The sequence below is a fragment of the Mauremys reevesii genome, linkage group 12 (assembly GCF_016161935.1).
Source record: "Mauremys reevesii isolate NIE-2019 linkage group 12, ASM1616193v1, whole genome shotgun sequence".
Taxonomy (NCBI): domain Eukaryota; kingdom Metazoa; phylum Chordata; order Testudines; family Geoemydidae; genus Mauremys; species Mauremys reevesii.
In genome coordinates this window covers 39,468,931-39,487,227 of record NC_052634.1, presented here as the reverse complement: position 1 = coordinate 39,487,227, position 18,297 = coordinate 39,468,931, and the positions used below count along the sequence as shown (strand labels likewise).

The window sequence follows — 18,297 nt, the reverse complement described above, 5'->3', positions numbered from 1 at the left end:
TATATTCAAGTGATTTATTTTTATAAATATTGCATCTGATTTTGTAAGCAAGTAGTTTTTAAGTGAAGTAAAAAATGGGGGTATGCAAGAGAAATCAGACTCCTGAAAGGGGTACAGGTGTCTCTAAAGGTTGAGACCCACTGATTTAGTGCAGGTACCACCGGTAACATAGAACCCTGCAAAAACTTCTAGTGCAGATGAATTTGAGGGCAAGCCAGAGAGAAACAGCTGCGGAGCATGCTAGACAGGGCTGACCTGTCCGCATTGTCTGTGCCTGACAAGCTGTCATGTGGTACAGAGGCGCCTGTGAGAGGTAGGGCAAAGCAAGAGGGTTTGATTAGTTGCTAGGAGCTCCACATGCTAATCAGGAGGCGTGTTTCTGTAAATAGCGACATAAACATCTTCTAATGGCCAGTCTTCTAAAGCTGTCTCAATTGTGCTTTAATGAAATGGGAACCTGGTTTTAGATTTTTGTTCTTTAATTCACTGGGGGTGAAACCCGTTGTATGAAAACATTCACCATGGGAAGAAAGCTTGTGCACATTAGCCTGGGTGTGTAACTGAGTGCAGTGTGTGGAGTGGCAGTGTCATAATCAATGAAGTTAATCTGGGGTGTGATTATTGCTACTTGAATGCTTTCAGGGATCATTTCTGTAGTTTGTAACTAGAGAAGTGTGGTTGAAAGTGTCTGACCTTGCTAACCACAATGAGGAGTTAAAGTGTTCTCTTCTGAGCATGAAGTGTGTGGACAGTGTTGCTTTAGTGCATCTGCTGTCTGCTATTGATGACTGTTCTTGCTTTCCTTTTGGGAAGCTGGAAGGAAGAGAACACAGACTGAGTGGTTAGTCCTTATAAAGCAAGTTTAAAAATAAATGTTTTGGTTTTCTTTTCTGTTATCTGAATTTTTTTGAAGCTTCTGTGCAGTTCTGTTTAGTTGCAAGTCTTAATTTGATTTGGTAGAATTTGGAAGAGAAGTAAAGTTGTGAACATGGTGTTTTAAAGATTTCTAGTTCAGTACTTACTGAAAGATTTTTAAAATTTCTTTATGCTGCTCTCTCTCTTTTTTTCTTGTAATCTATTTCAGAATTTAGGTAGGGTCCTGTGCCTGCACGTTCTCTTCCTTTTCCACTTGCTTCTCTCTTCTTCCCTTCCCATTTTTCAGGAAGCTCCTATTTTTTTTTACTTCTCCTGCTCTGGCAGGGGGTACGCAGTTTGTTCTTGGCCCCAAGCCCATCAGACAATCCACACAGGATCTGAGAGTTGCTGTCTCTTGGCTGTTTAGTGGGTAGAGGGTTCTAAAGCTGTCTCAGGGTATGTCTACACTATGGGATTATTCCGATTTGACAAAAAACGGTTTTTGGAAACAGATTATATAAAGTCAAGTGAACGCAGCCACACTAAGCACATTAATTCGGAGGTGTGCATCCATGTACCGAGGCTAGTATCGATTTCTGGAGCGTTGCACTGTGGGTAGCTATCCCATAATTCCTGCAGTCTCCCCCGCCCATTGGAATTCTGGGTTGAGATACCAGTGCATGATGGGGCAAAAACAGTGTCGTGGGTGATTCTGAGTAAATGTCGTCAGTCAATCCTCCCTCCGTGAAAGCAACGGCAGACAATAATTTCATGCCCTTTTCCCTGGATTGCCCAGGCAGATGCCATAGCACGGCAACCATGGAGCCCGTTCAGCCTTTTTTTCACCGTCACTGTATGTCTACTGGATGGTGCTGACAGACGCGGTACTGCAAGTTAGCAAAGATGGTTGCCAGCCAAGCCATACCATACTATGCCATCTGCTGCTTTGCAAATTGACAATGACAGTTACAAGTTATACTGTACAGGTGAGTAGTCTCTTGGTCTATCTAAGGCCGTGATCAAGTGTCTTGGTGTTTTTGGTCTTTTGGCCTCAAGATGAAAACCTTGTCTGTGTCTTGGGAACCTTGAGGTAAAAAATTATCTAAGTTGTATCTGCTGCTGTCATGGGTGCTCTTGGCTAGCCTTGGTGAGGTCAGCTAGGGGTGCATGGATGAAAATGGGAATGACTCCCCAGGTCATTCTTTCCTTACATTTTGTCTAATGGAGAGTAAGTCCTGTCTAGACTATCAGGCAAGCCTACTAAAGACCCAGAGAGGCAAATGGTGGCTCCAGGTCAGAGCCCCAGACATCCGGCAGAAATGATGAGCGGCATGTCATTCTAGGGGGTGCCCCTGCAACAACCCCACCCATTGCTTCCCTTCTCTCCCACTGCTTCTGGGCTAACATTATCCCCCATTTGTGTGATGAAGTAATAAAGAATACATGAATTTGAAACAACACTGACTTTATTGCCTCTGCAAGTAGAGCTCAAAGTGGGGAAGGGAGAACAGCCTCCAGCTACTATGATATTCCAGGCAGGACTGAATCTCCAGGAGACAAAGCTTAAAGAAGAGAATTACCTGGGAGTCATTCCCATTTTTGCCCAGGCATCCCTGGCCCACCTTACCAAGGCCAGCCAGGAGCACTCACAGGACGATGATGACAGATATCAGTCCTACTATAACGTCTGCCCTTGGGAAGGGAAGGAAAGTGGATGCTGTTGTGTAGCGCTGCTGCACTGTGTCTGCCAGCAGCATCCAGTGGACATACGGTGACGTTGAAAAAAGGCAAGAAACAATTTTTTTCCCTTCGCTTTTGGGAGGGGCAACATAACCCTGAACCACCCGCAACAATATTTTTGACCCTTCAGGCTTTGGGAACTCAGCCAAGAAATCAAATGGTTCTCGGAGAGTGCGAGAACTGTGGGATAGCTACAGTCGTCAGTCGTCCCTCCCTCCGTGAGCGTCCATTTCATTCTTTGGCTTTCTGGTACTCTTGTCTCAGCTCCTTAAGTTTCAGCACTGTGTTGAGTCCCTGTTGTGGCCTCTGTCCATCATAGCCTTGGAGATTTTTTTTCAAATGCTTTGGCAGTTTGTCTTTTAGAACAGAGTTCTGATAGAACAGATTCATCTCCCCATACAGAGACCAGCTTCAGTATCTCCCGTATGGTCCATGCTGGAGCTCTTTTTTGATTCTGGGACTGCATGGTCACCTGTGCTGATGAGCTCTCCATGCTGGGCAAACAGGAAATGAAATTCAAAAGTACTTGGGGCTTTTCCTGTCTACCTGGCCAGTGCATCTGAGTTCAGATTGCTGTCCAGAGCGGTCACAATGGTGCACTGTGGGATAGCCCCCGGAGGCCAATACCATCGAATTGCAGCCACACTAACCCTAATCCGAAATAGTAATACTGATTTCAGCGCTACTCCCCTCGTCGGGGAGGAGTACAGATACCGGTATTAAGAGCCCTTTATATCGATATAAAGGCCTTCGTTGTGTGGAAGGGTGCAGGGTTAATACGATTTAACGCTGCTAAAATTGATATAAACTCGTAGTGTTGACCAGGCCAGAGAGAGCAGCAGGTTTCCCCTATTGTTTCCTGCTGTTGTTTTCTTGACTAGTTTCTCCTCTGCACCAACTTGCTCTTTTGCTTTGTGAGCCTGGCTAGCTCAGCTGGCAGAGCATCAGCCTTTTAATCTGAGGGTCCAAGGTTCAAGTCCTGGGTCAGATGATAAATTACTCACCAAGATCTTAAACTGTCTTTCTCACATCCTCTTTGATGTTACTTTTTTGTCTTCAGGATTTTCCCTTTCCTCAGAAGGGCCTTTTTGTGTGTGGGTTTGAAGGGCAACTTCCTGACAGCCCCTCTGTCCTTGCAGCCTGGAGGAATAAAGGCCTCTGGGCATAGAGCATGTTCCTTCCTACACACACACACACACACACACACACACACAATGTCCCTAAGGAATTAGAATCACCTGCTGCCTTCCCCTGTCCTGCTGGATCCCCAAATGAAGATGCTCTTCAGCCTAAACCCATGTCCCCTCTTTTCCCAGTGCCCCTCAGACCCAACCCACAGTCCCTCCTATGCTCACTGCTCCTCACTCCCAACCAGAGCCTGCTCCTCTTCACCCTTCTCCTCTGTCCCAACCCACGGCCCCCGCCGATTCCCAGTGCCCCTCAATCCCAACCCACAGCCCCTCCTATTCCCAGTGCCCCTCAATCCCAACCCACAGGCCCCCCCTCCTCACGCTGCTCCTCAATCCCAACCCAGAGACCCCTCCTATTCCCAGTGCCCCTCAATCCCAACCCACAGCTCCCTCCTTCCCTCCAGCAGCAGGTGCTTCAGACCCCCTCAGGAAGATTTTCTTGCAAGGTTTCGTGTAGGAGTCTGCATGTGGATTTTACGGTATGTTGGAAATAGGTTGGGTTGTTTGCCGAAATGATCACTTGTGGCTGGTGTTGGATTCCCAGTCTCCTTGTTATTGGATCAGGAGAAACAAAGGGTTGTTATCCTTGATGTGTGAATCAAGGACTCAACCCTGGTGCAAACTAAATGAGCTGCCCACAGATTCTGGCAGCCACAATAAGCATTTGGTGCAAGAGCTCAGACCTATCCCTGTCCCAGAAGGAGGGGGTCATCTGTGTGGGGCTTGGACCACTGACCTATCAGCTCTTAACTCCCAAACTTTCAGTAACTCTATTATCAGTGCCTGCGAGTGTAATTTAAACCATAAGAAAAACCACACTGGGCTAGACCAAAGGTCCATCTAGCTCTGAATCTTGTTTTCTGACAGTAGCCAATGCCAGGTGCCCCAAAAGCCACTCCCCAAGGCACCACTGGGAGTTGAACCCAGGATCTCCTGTTTACAAAACAGGTACTTTAACCAGCTAAACCAGGGTGCCTGTCTGTGACTAAGGTACAGCATCTGCTCACAACTGACTCCCTGGGCCCCACAAAGCAGAGCAGCAGGTGAGGTTTTTTTTGTGTCTGTCTGTCTGTCTCTGTCTCTGTCTCTGTCTCTGTCTCTGTCTCTCTCTCTCTCTCTCTCTCTCTCTCTCGCCAGGTCTGCACTACAAAGTTATTTCAGCAGAATTATATTGCTCAGGTGTGTGAAAAACACACTATGCTCCCTCGGTTGGCACTGCAATGCCACATCTGGTGACAAAACTGCCCTGTTTTGGTGACCAAATAAAACCACTTAGATGAGCTTTTTGCAGCAAACTTAAAGTGACAGAGTGTCAGTGTAGACGCTGCTGTTCATTATATCACCATAACTGGCCTCTGCCAGTATCCCACAATGCCCGCTGTGAACTCGCCTGCCCTGCATTCCTGCTACAGAGCCATGGGCCCCTCCCCTTTCATCGCTCCAGGAAGTTCTGACAGCTGAGCCTGCTGCTCTGCTCCAGCAGCCAGGAGCAAATCACTGCCGTGGATGCTGCTCTCTCCCGCCCTGCGAACACAGAGCAGGGTAGCGGGAACTTCCTTACATGGGGGGGGGCACCGGCATCCGAACTGTGACACCCCCAGGACACCCCTTCCCTAGAGGAGGCTCTTACCTTCTAAACAGGGACGGCTGTTTTCTAGTAAAATCACTAAAAGGGAAGGAGAAAACTCGAAAGAGGTTCCTCCTGGCGCTCACGTCCGTGAACCCGAATACTCTCTCAGTCCTCAAAGGGAGACCTGGAGAAGGAGACTTGCTGAAGCAAAGCCACAGGGGTCTCTGAGGTTTCCCTGGCCCCTCGCCCCTGTCCTGCCTGGCTGATGTCAGCATCTCTCTGTGAGGTCACCACCTCCCCACCACCTTTGACCAATAGTCTGAGGTCCTGCAAAAGGCCTTTGTGATGTCACTGCCTGTCACGGACTCACAGATCGTGCCCACTCTTGGCCCTGTGCGGTCCATGGGGGGGTGCCCCTTTCAGTGCGACAGCCCTTCTCGGGGGTCCACTCTCTCTCGGGGTCAGGCCCCCCACCTCCTGGAGCCGCACCTCTCTGAGCCTTAGCACGTCTGTCTCTTGCCATGGCCTCCCTCAGGGAGTCCACGCGCTCTGGACCCCCCCCCGGGCCTCCTCACCCACGAAGGGGTTGATGCAACTCTGTTCTCTAGACCGGAGTGACTCTCAGCCAGCGAGAGTTGAACACAGCACAGGAAACTCTCAGGGCCTCAGGCCTGGCCTCCCTCAGCCCAGCACATCCCAGTCCCCCTGCAGCCAGGTGGGCTCTGCCTGCTTCCCCTCGCCAGCCCCGAGCCCCCCTGCTTCCCAGCTGGGCCTCCGATATCCCCGGCCCCAGGCCCCACCTCTGTCCATTGTCTTTTCTCCAGGTAAACAGGGTTGCCTGGGCCTCCTCCCTCTCTGCCCTCCTCTGGCTGGAACAGGTTGGTCACGGGGTCCTCTCCCCGCAGCCCATTGTCCTCTCACTGGCCAGAACTGGCTGTGACTCCTGAGCTGGGTCACCAGGTCACCAGTTGCTGGGGTCTCCATCCTCCAGGCCATCAGCCGGGGTCCCAAGTCCCTCTCCGATCCTCTGTAACAACAAACTCCTCTCCCCTCACCTCGTTAAACCAGTAACACCCGGGACACTGAGTCCCGCTCCTGTGCATGCGAACCACTGGAAAACACAGAAAACCCTAAGAAAATCCCCACTTCGTCACAGAGCCCAGCACCTCTCCTCCTCTGGGCACCTAGAGCAGAGGCGGCTGGTGCTGATGGCTCCAAGGGACGGCTTAAAAGCCACAGAGCAACTGAGGTCAGGGCCAGAGGAGGGCAGGCCCATGCCTATGTGTGGCCTTCAGACAGGCACAAAAACACCCAGCCAGGCTGCTCCTGCCATGCCAAACACTCGCTGAAGGCCACCCACAGACCAGCATGCAGGGCGGCTGCTGATGCTCAGTGGCCAACATCAGAAGATGGTAGGAAAGCAGGGCCAGCCCCCCTGGTGCAGCCTCTGACCGTTCCCACTCAAGGTGCTCACTTTGCAATGGGGCAGGAGATTTTACCCCAAGAGGCTTTTCCCCAGCTGGCGAGAAGCAGAGAAACACCCAGGCTCCCAAGGGCTATGTAGCAAACCCCCTCAAGCACAGGGACAGGAGCACACTTGGAAGAGGGAAACTGCTCCACACGCTAGCCCGGGCAGCCGCCCATTTTCTTTGGCAAGTCAGGAAGGGCAAAGGCGAGACTGGAAGCACCTGGGGCTCATGCCCCAGCCTTTGTGACACCCAACCCCCAACTCCTTCCCGGGGCTCTAGCTGAAGCCAGAGCATTGGCCTGAGCCGCCAAGAAGAGGTTCCAGCCCTGAAGGGAGCAGGACTTTCAGCCCAAAGGTAAAACTGCACAAGCACAACCACGAAGGGACTTGAACCCTCAATCGCCTGATCCGAAGTCAGACGCCTTATCCATTAGGCCACGTGGTCACACAGGAAAAGGCCCTCCAGGCACTTCTTTGGAAAAGGCCGACACTGACGCCTCCAACGAAGTGGGGATTCACCCACGAAAGCTCATGCTCCAATACGTCTGTTAGTCTATAAGGTGCCACACGACTCTTTGCTGCTTTTGCAGACACTGTGTTTCTCAGGTCAGCTACTGAGGGGGGCTGAGACTCTCTGGGCACAAGAAGTCGAGTTCCCAGCGACACGTGAGACTTAATTCTCTGGAGCCAGGTGCAGGGTTTCGGCAGGGAGGCTCAGGCATGGGGGATTGGGGTGCAGCGGACGGACCGGCTGTCTAGGTGGGGAGATTTAGTCTCACTGAGGAGGAGGAGGAGGAGGAATCCTGCTGACAGGCAGTGGCCAGGGCCGGTGCAACCACTAGGTGAACTAGTCGGCCGCCCAGGGTGCCAAGTGGTTGGGGGCACCAAAAAGCACACTCAGGGGGGGCGGGGAGTGGAGGTGAGCTGGGGCAGGGGGCTGGGAGGTGCGGGGGGAGGGCTGCCCACAGCAAGTAACGGGGGCGGGGCCTGCAGGGGAACCGCTCCCTGTCCCAGCTCACCTCTGCTCCGTCTTCTCCCCTGAGCACGCCGCCCCTGCTCTGATTCTTCTCCCCTCCCAGGCTTGCTGCACTAAACAGCTGATTGGCACCGCAAGCCTGGGAGGCGGGAGAAGTGGAGCGGCGCCGGCGTGCTCAGGGGAGAAGGCGGAGTGGAGGTGAGCTGGGGTGGGGAGCTGCTGCAGTGGGGGCTGCCTGGCTCTTGGGGCGGCCGAGGGGAAGGGGCGGCACGTCGGGCTCTTTGGCAGTGGGTCCCTCGGTCCCTCTTGGAGGGAAGGACCTGCCACCAAATTGCCGCCGAAGAAGGCGGCGCGGTGGAGCTGCTGCCAATCACTATCATGACTTTTTTTTTTCCCCCCTGCCGCTTGGGGTGGCAAAAACCCTGGAGCCGGCCCTGGCCCCAGCACACGTCACAGCCCCAGCACACGTCATAGCACGTCACAGCCTGGGGCAGGGAGATATTGGGGGAGGGAATGAGGGAAGATGGGGGGAGGGACAGCCCCATAGACCCATAGGGGCAGAGAGATTTGGGGGGTGGGGTGGGGGGAGAACGGGGAGGGAGAGACCCAGCCCCATAGACCCATAGGGGCAGGGAGATATTGGGGGAGGGGATGAGGGAAGAAGGGAGAGACCCAGCCCCATAGACCCATAGGGGCAGGGGATATTGGGGTCAGGAGGAGAGGAGAGGGTGTTGACAGAGACCCAGCCTGGGGTGCAGGGGAAATGGGGTGGGGTGGAGGGAGCTGGGGGAGAGAAGAGACATGTGGGGTGAGGGTGTGGGGGGGTGAAATGTTGGTCCAGGGAACCGGAGTCACTCTCAGGCCATGTTGTGCAGGGGGGGAGCACAGGGGCAGGGAGAGAGACCCAGCCCCATAGAGCCCAAGAGGGATATTGAGGGCAGGAGAGGGGATGGCGGAGGAGAGACCAATCTCCATAGACCCCCCAGAGGCAGGAAATGAGGGGAGAAGCGGGGAGGGAGGGATCCAGCCCTATAGACCTGTAGGGGCCGGGAGATATTGGGGGCAGGAGGGGAGAAGGGGATGGGCCGAGACCCAGCCTGTGGTGCTGGGGAAATGGGCTGGTTTGGAGGGTGCTGGGGAGGAGAAGAGACACAGGGCAGGACACATGTTGGGACAGGGAATCTGACTCACTCCGAATACATGCGGAGCAGGGCAGGGCGGAGGCAGATCATGCTGGTCCCAGGGTAATTTCGGGGGGTTCTGATTCCCCACTCAGCCGGGGCTCCTCTGGGCTGAGGAGCCCTGGGGTGGGGCAGGTGCAGGGGCTGGGTGTGTGTGTCAGGCTGGGGGAGCTGCCTGGGCAGAGGGGCTGGAACCAGGGGCGGCTCCAGGCACCAGCTCACCCAGCGCCTGGTGGGGGTGACAAGCTGCGGGGGGGGGGGGCTCTGCTGGTCACCGCCAGGGCAGCAGGCACCCAAACCCTCCCCACTCTACTCTCCTCACCTCCCCTCCCAGAGCTGGGGGAGAACCCAGGAGTCCTGGCTCCCAGCCCTGCCCCTCCCCCCTATTTCCATATGGCTCCATCCAACAGCCCCCCCCCCGAGTGGGGAGAGACGAGGCCAAGGGGGGGGGGCGGTGTGGGCGCGGCGCTGCGGGGCAGCGCCAGGCCAAGACACCGGGACACGGGAGTCGCGTCAGGAGCCGGAGGGGGGCGGGGCCGGGGCTCTATGTGGGCGGGGCGGGAAAGTTGCTCAGACAACGCCCCCTCCCGGTGCACTCTGGGAAGCGTAGTTCTCTCTCTCGCTCGCTCTGTCACACGCGGCCTCTATTCGCCGCGCCCCTCCCCGCTCCCTGATTGGCGGAGAGGCGCGGGACAGAGACTTGGCGCGTGGGGAGGCCCGGTTCCCTCGCCCGAGGCCGCTGCCCCCGCCGGGCGCGCTGTGGCCGTTGGTTTTCGAATCCCGCGTGCGATCCGGGCTGGGGTCCCAGGGCAGCGGCAGCGCGGAGTGAAAGGGCTTCACCCCATCTGGGCCTGGGGGCAGCAGCGGGGCTGAGCTGCCTGGGAGCAGCCCACAAGCGGCAGCCTGGGGCGCGGGGCCCCTCAGACCCCCAACCTGCCCCGCAGTGTCCCCCGCTGTGACCCTCCCGCCCCGGCGTCCTCCCCACCCTGTCTGCTCTGCCCGGCCTGTCCCTTCGCCCCCTTCCTCAGCGCCCCGACCCCGCCCTGCTCCCCTCCCCCATCCCTGTCCTCAGCACCCTGCCCCCTCAGCGCCCGACCTCCTCCTCCCGCCCCACCCCGACATCCCCTCCCCGTCCTCAGCACCTCGAACCCGCCCTGCTCCTCCTCCCATCCCTGTCCTCAGCGCCCCGCTCCTGCCCCTCCTCCCCCTCAGCGCCCCGCCCCTAATTGCCTCCAGCCCATTTCTCCACGGCTGGGCCCCACTTTCCCATCCCCCCACTGCCCCAGTCCATCCCCAGGGTGTGAGGTTCCTCAGCTCCCATCTCTGCTGCCCCCAACCTGCCGGGTTCCCCTTTTCAGCCACTGTGGGGTCCTCCAACCCGCCCCCACCCAACCACTCTGGGCTCTAAATCCCACATTCCCACCAAGCCCCGTGGTAACCCCACCCTCCACTGTCCCTAATCCCCCTAGTCCCTTCCCTGAGGTCCCCCTGGACACCCCAACCCACAGTCCGGCCCCCACATACATCCCAGTCACTCATCACACGCTGAGCTAGTCCTTCAGGGGCCCCCACAGCCCCCCAAACTCCCCATCCATGAGCCCCGTGGGCCTGTGGCCGGGAAGTGGGGGAAGCTCCCACTTTGATGCCCAGAACCCCCTGATCCCCCGCTAGCTCCTGGTGTTCTGGCCGGTGTCCAACTTCCCCTTCGCTGTTGGTCCTCAAACCTCCTCCAAGCAACCCCCCCCCCCAGTCCCTTAAGCTGCCAAACCTCCCCTGGAGCCCAACCCTGGGGGGGGCACCCCCCCTGAAAACCCTACGGCACCATGGGAGTGGTAGTGTCCACTGCCTCCATCTCCCACCAGCCAGGACAGGCCCTACAGCACCATGGGAGTGGTCGTGTCTCCTGCTTCCATTTCTTGACAGCCGCTGCCAGGCCCGGCCCAGACTTCCCGTTTCTGGTGTGAGTCCGGAAGCAGATGCTGCCATGAGGCGGTGCTGGGAAGGGTGGTGCTGGTGTCAGGGGAAGCAGGAGGAGTAGGTGGGGTCTGTGCTCCTGCGGGGAGGTGCTGCCCTTGCTGTGAAAAGGCCCCGCCATTAGGGGAGATGTCATCTCCCTGCCCTGCCACGCTCTGCACCAGCCCCTGCTTGTCACAGGAGCAGGGCTGGCTCCAGGCACCAGGGTAGCAAGCAGGCTCTCTGTCCTCCCCTTATGCAGCCCAGGTGGGGAACGTGACCTGGATGCAGGGAGCCCTGATGTCGCTCCTTGCTCCCCCCTTACGGCCCCCTAGGGGGGCACGGAGGAACATTGGGGGGAGCAGTATCCGCTCATCACCACTCTCTCCCCGTTCTCTTCCCCTCCCTCCCCCCATGTTCCTATGCCGGGAGGGAGCAGGGAGAAATCTGGGCACCACCCCAAGCAGCACTCCCCTGCCAGCCGGGAGCAGTTTCTGACTTTACACCAGCAGCACAAACCTCTCTGCTACTGTACAGCACTGCCCTTGACCACGGTGCCCCTGGGCAATTCCCTGGTGGCACCCACCCCTAAGGCTGGCCCTGGCTATGGGCTTCAGAGGGAGTGAGCAGACCAGGCGGCCATGGAGAGCTCCAGCCCCTGTTCTCCCCTCCTAGCTTCTAGCAATCAGAGGCCAGGGACATGCTTCCATGCTGATGACAGGTACTGCTCGATAACGATCCAAAGTACAGGGGCGGCTCCAGACCCCAGCACGTGCTTGGGGCGGCATGCTGTGGGGGGCGCTCTGCTGGTCCCGGGAGGGTGGCAGGCGGCTCCAGTGGACCTCCCGCAGGGGTGCCTGTGGAGGGTCCGCTGGTCCCGTGGCTGGGGTGGAGCATCCGCAGGCACCTCTGCGGGAGGTCCACCGGCGCCGCTGGACAGGCGACCGGCAGAGCGCCCCCCGTGGCGTGCCACCGTGCTTGGGGTGGTGAAATGGCTAGAGCCGCCCCTGCCAAAGTACATTCATATTCCTCATCTGAGTCAGATGCCACCAACCGAAGATTGATTTTCCTGTCTAGTGGTTCAGGTTCTGTACTGTTCGCATCAGAGTGTTGCTCTTTGAGGACTTCTGACAACATGTTTCACACCTCGTCCCTCTTGGATTTTGGAAGGCTCTTCAGATTCTTAAACCTTAGGTCGAGCGCTGTAGCTATCTCTAGAAATCTCACGTTATACCTTCTTTGTGTTTTGTCAAATTTGCAGTGAAAGTGTTCTTAAAGTGAACAACATGTGCTGGGGCATCACCCAAGACTGCCATAAAACGAAATATATGGCAGAATGCAGATAAAACCATGGAGCAGGAGACATACAGTTCTTCATCAAGGTCTTCAGTCACAAATTAATGCATTATTTTTAACGAGCGTTATCAGCATGGAAGCATGTCCTCTGGAATGGTGGTTGAAGTATGAAGGCATATGGATGTTAGCATATCTGGCACGTTAATACCTTGCAACGCTGGCTACAAAAGTGCCATGAGAGAGCCTGTTCTCACTTTTAGGTGACGTATATAAGACATGGGCAGCATTATTCTAGTAAATGTAAACAAACTTGTTTGTCTTAGCGATTAGCTGAACAAGAAGTAGGACTGACTGGACTCTAAAGTTTTACATTGTTTTCTTTTTGAGTGCACTTATGCAACAAAAAAATCTACATATGCAAGTTGCACTTTAATGATAAAGAGATTGCACTGCAGTACTTTATATTTTACAGTGTAAATATTTGTAATAAAACTATATATAGTGAGCACTGTACACTTCGTATTCTGTGTTGTAATTGAAATCAATATATTGAAAATGTAGAAAAACAAAAATAAATTTAAATTGGTATTCTATTGTTTAACGATGTGATTAAAAGAGATTAATCGTGATTTTTTTAAAGTTAATTGTGTAAGTTAACTGCGATTAATTGACAGCCCTAGATTTGAATTTTTCTGTCACATGCAGGACAAGCTGGAATAGCTGTGTCTATTGGGTTTCAGGAAACCCAAAGCCCGCCCCATGCTAACGCATCCCCAGCCTAAGGAGGTTCCACAGGGCCTCAGAAACCCACTAATTGCGGGGACAACTAATAAAAGAACAGGGACAGGAGTGCGGTCAAAGGGTCATAAGAAGGAGCCTGACGGGGACACTGAGCAGAGAAGCAGAGAAGCAGCCCCACTGCTCCTCGAAGGCGTCAAGGAGCCAGCGGATGCCGCCCAGAGGAACTCTGCCCGGATACGTGAACGGACTAAGGATCAGAAACAAGCCCCACAGTCGCAGGAGCCTGGGGAATTGTGCTGTGAAATGGTTTCCTGTTCTGACATGTCCCCAATTGCCCTTTTGCCCTAACAGGCTGCAGCGCAACATCCATGTTTTGCTCCAGCTCATTCCGTCCTCCCAGGGGCCGGGAAGGGAAATGGCTGCGGTGGAGCCAGTTGAGGAGGATTAGCAGGGAGTTGCTGGCGGGTTCCCTTGGCGGGGAGAAAGGGCAGTAAATACATAGGGGTGGGAACTTCCAGGAAGGTTGGTCTGGGTGGGAGAGGGCAGGAAATCCCAGGGTGGGGACAGGGTGTGACAAACCTGCTGGGATTTGTTTACTGTGAGGCTCCAGCATTTCTCAAATGTGGCCAGCAGGGGCTTTTATTGTGGCCACAGCCTCCCGGGCTGTAACTGAGGGAGTCGGTGGGGCTCAGGCTTCAGGCTTCTGCTCTGGGATGGTGGGCGACAGGCTCAGTCAAGATACATGGAACGTAGGCTGGGTGGGGAGAAGTCTGTGTAACTCATCCAGTTATTGATACACATGTGACTCGAATATTACCAATCTGTGTGTGTGTCCCCCCACACAACCCCCCACCAACCATCTCCCAAACAGACCCTCAGTCCGGAAAACAGTCATCCCTCATATTGTTAAAAGATTCAAAGGAAACAGAAGAATCCCAGCTTTTAAAACAATCCTCTAGCAAGACAAAGAAACTCACATCTGTAGACTCAGAAAACACTCCCAAGAAATTTTAACAATATGTTGTTATGAAGAAACCAAAGTGCTAAAGAAACCTGATTTTTCAACTACTTTAAAAAAATCTTCTCAAATCAGCATCTTTAAACTGAAACTTTTTCTGCTTTTTAACCAGACAATTCTCCCCAGAAGAAGAGGCACTGGTCCTGGAGACACTGCAATACCAGGTCAATGCATGCGGTGGACAGAGCAAGCTCCTATTCCATCCCCTTGTTTCAAAAATCAATTTAATATACAGTCCTCAAATAAAGGACCTATCAGATACAACTTTAGATAATGTTTCTTCAAGGTTCCCAAGACACAGACCAGGTTTTCATCTCGAGGCCAAAAGACCAATAACATCAAGACAATTGATCACGGCCTTGGATAGGCCAAGAGACTACTCACCCCATCTGAGCTCAACGAGCCAACTGATAAGAACAGATTTAAATTTTATTAGAGAATATTTAAAATAAACGATACAAAGTGTTTGAAGCGTCAGTTATTGTGTCATTGGGGGTAACATACAGGTTGTGGGGGGATGTTAGCATTTTGGTGTTAGGCAGCATATACAGATACACAGTCTGTCATGTCCCCAATGCGGGGTATACGGTGGGAGAGTTCAAGGTACAGCCAGCAAGCAGTGAGGGCACATCACTCATACAAACAGGTTATGGATAGTCGTGGGCATGAATAAATGAGCGGACTGGGTAATGATGATAGGATGACCCTCACAGGGCAGAGTTCAGTTTGGTTGGTTCAGGGCTCAGGGGATAAAGTCCAACAGAGGAAGTTTACAGGTCTCTTCCCCCTTGTGGGTGCACGAAGTCACGCCGGCTCACTCTTGGTATTGACGGTGGCCGGTGACGTGCTCTGTGTAAATGTCTCTGGACCACCGAATAGCGTCCGAGACCATTAGGCATCTCATGAGCCGTGCGTAGCGACGGCCCACCCCACAGGTCCGCAGCACGCGCTCATTAAGGGGGTCCCAGGCGCCCAAGGCCCCAACGATCAGAGCGTTGGTGTAGACCTCATAGCCCTTTGCTCGCAGGGTGTCAGCCAGGGGAGCGTACTTTTCGAGTTTGCGGGCTCGGGCTTGGCGGAAGGCCGTGGTCCTATTCTCGAACGGGACCGTCACGTCGACGAGGATGATCTTTTTCCGGTCCTCATCCGTGATGACGATGTCCGGGCGCAGCGGGCTGTCGGTGCCGGGGATGGCGCGATTGACAGCGATCTCTCCCAGGTGCGGGGCGATGGCCTTCACCAGGCGGTCCTGGACGGCGTTGTGGTGCAGCTGCCAGGCTCTGCCGTGGGGTCTGCAGCTGCACAGGACGTGGGGCAAGGTCTCCATGGCGTACCCGCACCTCCGGCAGCGTTTGTCCGGGTTCCCGTGGCAGATGGCTCCGTTGAGGGGGACGCAGTTCAGCCGGGCGCGGTGTATGAACCGCCAGTCGGCGAAACGGATGAAGCTGCCTGAGGGGAGGAAGTGGTTGCTGGAGTCCCACTTGCTGGTGACCTCAAAAGCCTTGCCCTGGTCCGGCTTTTTCTTCAGGGTGTCCACGTAGAGCGCGCGGGTGGCGGCCTTCAGCGACCTCTCCAGCATGCCTCTGGCTCCAGGGCTGACGATGGTGTTGTCCTCCGTCCCGATCTGCGGTATCAGGACTCCTAGCTCCCGCCGATCTTCGCTCCATACCCAGCGGCAGCCCAGTCGCTTTCCCAGTCGGCGGGTGGCGTTGCGGGCGGAGTCCACAGCGGCGGCGTCGCCCCTGAACGGGCCGAATTCTCCATCCAGGAGCCGCTCAGGAAGGTGGCCATGTCTTGGTCGGAGGAGGTCTGCCGATTCGCCTCGCGGTGGCGGCGCGCAGGGCGGTCGTCGCGATGTTCTTAACTGTGGCGTCCGGGCACGTCAGGAGGCGGAAGGCGTGCGTGATTACCGCGATGTCGCAGAGGTCTCCCATGCGGGGGACGTTGGCGCCCCCGTGACGGTGAGCGATGTATACGAGCTCGTTGCTGGCGTTCTGGGGTAGGGACAGCCACTTCTGAACCAGCTGCCGGATGTTGTTGTCCGCCTTGTTGAGGGGCACCTTTGCTACGGCGGATCCTCTCAGGACGAAGGCGATGCCGGGGATCAGGAAGGTGTGGAGGGCATTGATTTTCTGCCACGGCGCCAGCAGGATGCGTCGATCTTGGCGGCGTCCTGCAGGATCTCCCGGATGGTGTCCTCGGGGTCTGCGGACGCGGAAGCCCGTCGGCGTGCTGAGGTGCTGGTACGCCTGCCCCTCCGCCATGGGGACAATGGACTCGCCCTGGATTAGGAATTCCGTAGTCAGCACCGAGTCCCTCTTGCTCCCATCGACGTGGAGGGACGCGCACTTCTTGGCGTTGAAGCGGAGTCCTGTCCAGTCCACGGCTCTCCCGATGGTGTCGCGCATGCCCTGGAGTCTCTCGAGGTCATCCGCGATCAGGACCAGGTCGTCTGCGTAGTCCAAGACGCTCACCCTCTTGCCATGTAGGTCGAAGCCGTCGGCGCCGTCGGAGATCGCCCGCAGGAGCGGCTCCATGGCGAGGTTGAAGACGATGGGGCTGAGGGGGCAGCCCTGCTTCACGCCGCTGCGGATAGGAATCTCAGCGGTCTCTCCTTCCACCGAGCGGATGGTGGTGCTGCAGCCCTCATAGAGTTCCCGGATCAGGCGAAGGAAGGTCTCCGGCATCCCGAACTCCCGTAGCGTGCTGAAGATGTGGTGGTGGGGGATGGACCCGAAGGCGTTGGCCAGGTCGAGCCATGCTACCGTGCACTGCTTCCGCTCCCTCCTGGTCGACTGGAGGACGGTCTGGAGCAGGAAGTTGTGCTCGTAGCACCCCTCCGACGGCATGAAGCCCTTCTGGGCCGGGCTGATGGCTCCCCCGGTCGTCGCCCACTCCGTGATCCTGGCTGCCAAGCAGCTGGCGTACAGTTTGTACATCGTGGAGCAGAGGGAGATGGGTCTCCAGTTGCTGGGGTCATCTCGCTCGCCCTTTTTGTGGATCAGGACGGTCATGGCCTTCTTCCAGGAGGTGGGCGACCAGCCGAAGCGCCGACACAGGTTAAAGATGCCGGAGAGCACGAGGCAGCCGGGGTCTCGCTTCTTGAGGAGGCCGTAGGGGATGCCATCTTTTCCGGGCGCGGTGTTTTTGGTTCTGGAGAGCTGCGCCGACACCTCTTTGGGCGTGAAGTCGGCCTCTAGACCGTCTGCGTTGGCGACGCGGGGCAGCGGACGGAGGCACTCCAGGCGCTGCGCGTCGTTCCTGGGCGGAAGCAGAGGCTGAATGAGCTCCCCCTTCACATCTAGTGAGGAGCTGTGTGAAAGACTTCAGGAACAGACCACGTTTGCATAGACACACCTACTCTGCCTAGCTATGCAGCATGATGGGGACACTTTCCCAAAATGACCAGTTTTGGCTGGTGGCAGGTTACAAATCACTTTAGGATTGAGTGGAATGAAATGTTGTTATCCTTTCTGCATGAGTGAAGGGCAGCAGAACATACCTAGTCGGTCCTGATGGAGGGGTAGGTGGGTGAGGAATAGCTTTCATTGGACTTCATAGAAGTGATTGAGAACGTCACCCTAAAACAGTGGTCCCCAAACATTTCACACTGTGCCCTCTTATCCAGTTGGGGAAGGGCAAAACCAGAGCTTGAGGCATTCAGCCCTGGGTGGTGGAGCTCAGACTTTTGGCTTCAGCCCCAGGCACTAATGCCAGCCCTGGCAACCCCCTTAAAACAGGGTTATGACCCACTTTGGGGTCCTGACCCGCAGCTTGAGAACCACTGCTCTATGCTGAGGGGAGAGAGTTTTCATGTGGGTGCAGTTAATCCACTTCCCAAGAGGTGGCAGCGATGTCAGTGGGAGAAGCTATATCGGTGGGTGTGCAAGCTGTGGTGTTCACCACATTTAAGAAGTTTAATCAAACCCCATTTTTAAAACCACTTCTGGTCTGGGAATGGCAAAGGATCTCGAGGAAGCAGGGTCTGTCCTTCAAAGTCTTGGAGATCATGAGTCCATGGTCATGGGGGTATAGCTTAGTGGTACAGTGCTTGATGGTAGATCAAGTGATCCTTGATTCAAGCCCCAGTGTTCTCTTATAACCTTCTTTCTTTTTTTTTTAAAAAGGAAAAAATTTTCATTTCCATTCTTCATTATGTTCAGGAGCTCCACTATACGGGGGTGCTTGATATGAATGTAAACACTCAACATTTCACTGTCCAAATGCACAAAAACCTAGCAAAGCTGTCCATCAGCTGAAATCAGTTCCAATCCTCTAACTGTCTAGTTTATGTTTTCATCAATTAAAC

General features: G+C 55.2%; 2 non-coding genes and 1 pseudogene across 2 annotated transcripts; 1 reads left to right on the top strand and 2 right to left on the bottom strand.

Moving 5' to 3' along the window:
- The first annotated feature begins 628 nt into the window (after positions 1–628).
- On the top strand, positions 629–843 carry LOC120376583. Its single transcript, XR_005587440.1, has one exon. It is a non-coding gene; the product is annotated as a small nucleolar RNA U3 (small nucleolar RNA).
- A 6,352-nt stretch (positions 844–7,195) lies between these two features.
- Positions 7,196–7,268, bottom strand: TRNAR-UCG. The gene has a single exon. It is a non-coding gene; the product is annotated as a tRNA-Arg (tRNA).
- Positions 7,269–14,115: 6,847 nt separating this feature from the next.
- Positions 14,116–14,368, bottom strand: LOC120376487 (annotated as a pseudogene).
- Between the last annotated feature and the right edge of the window lie 3,929 nt (positions 14,369–18,297).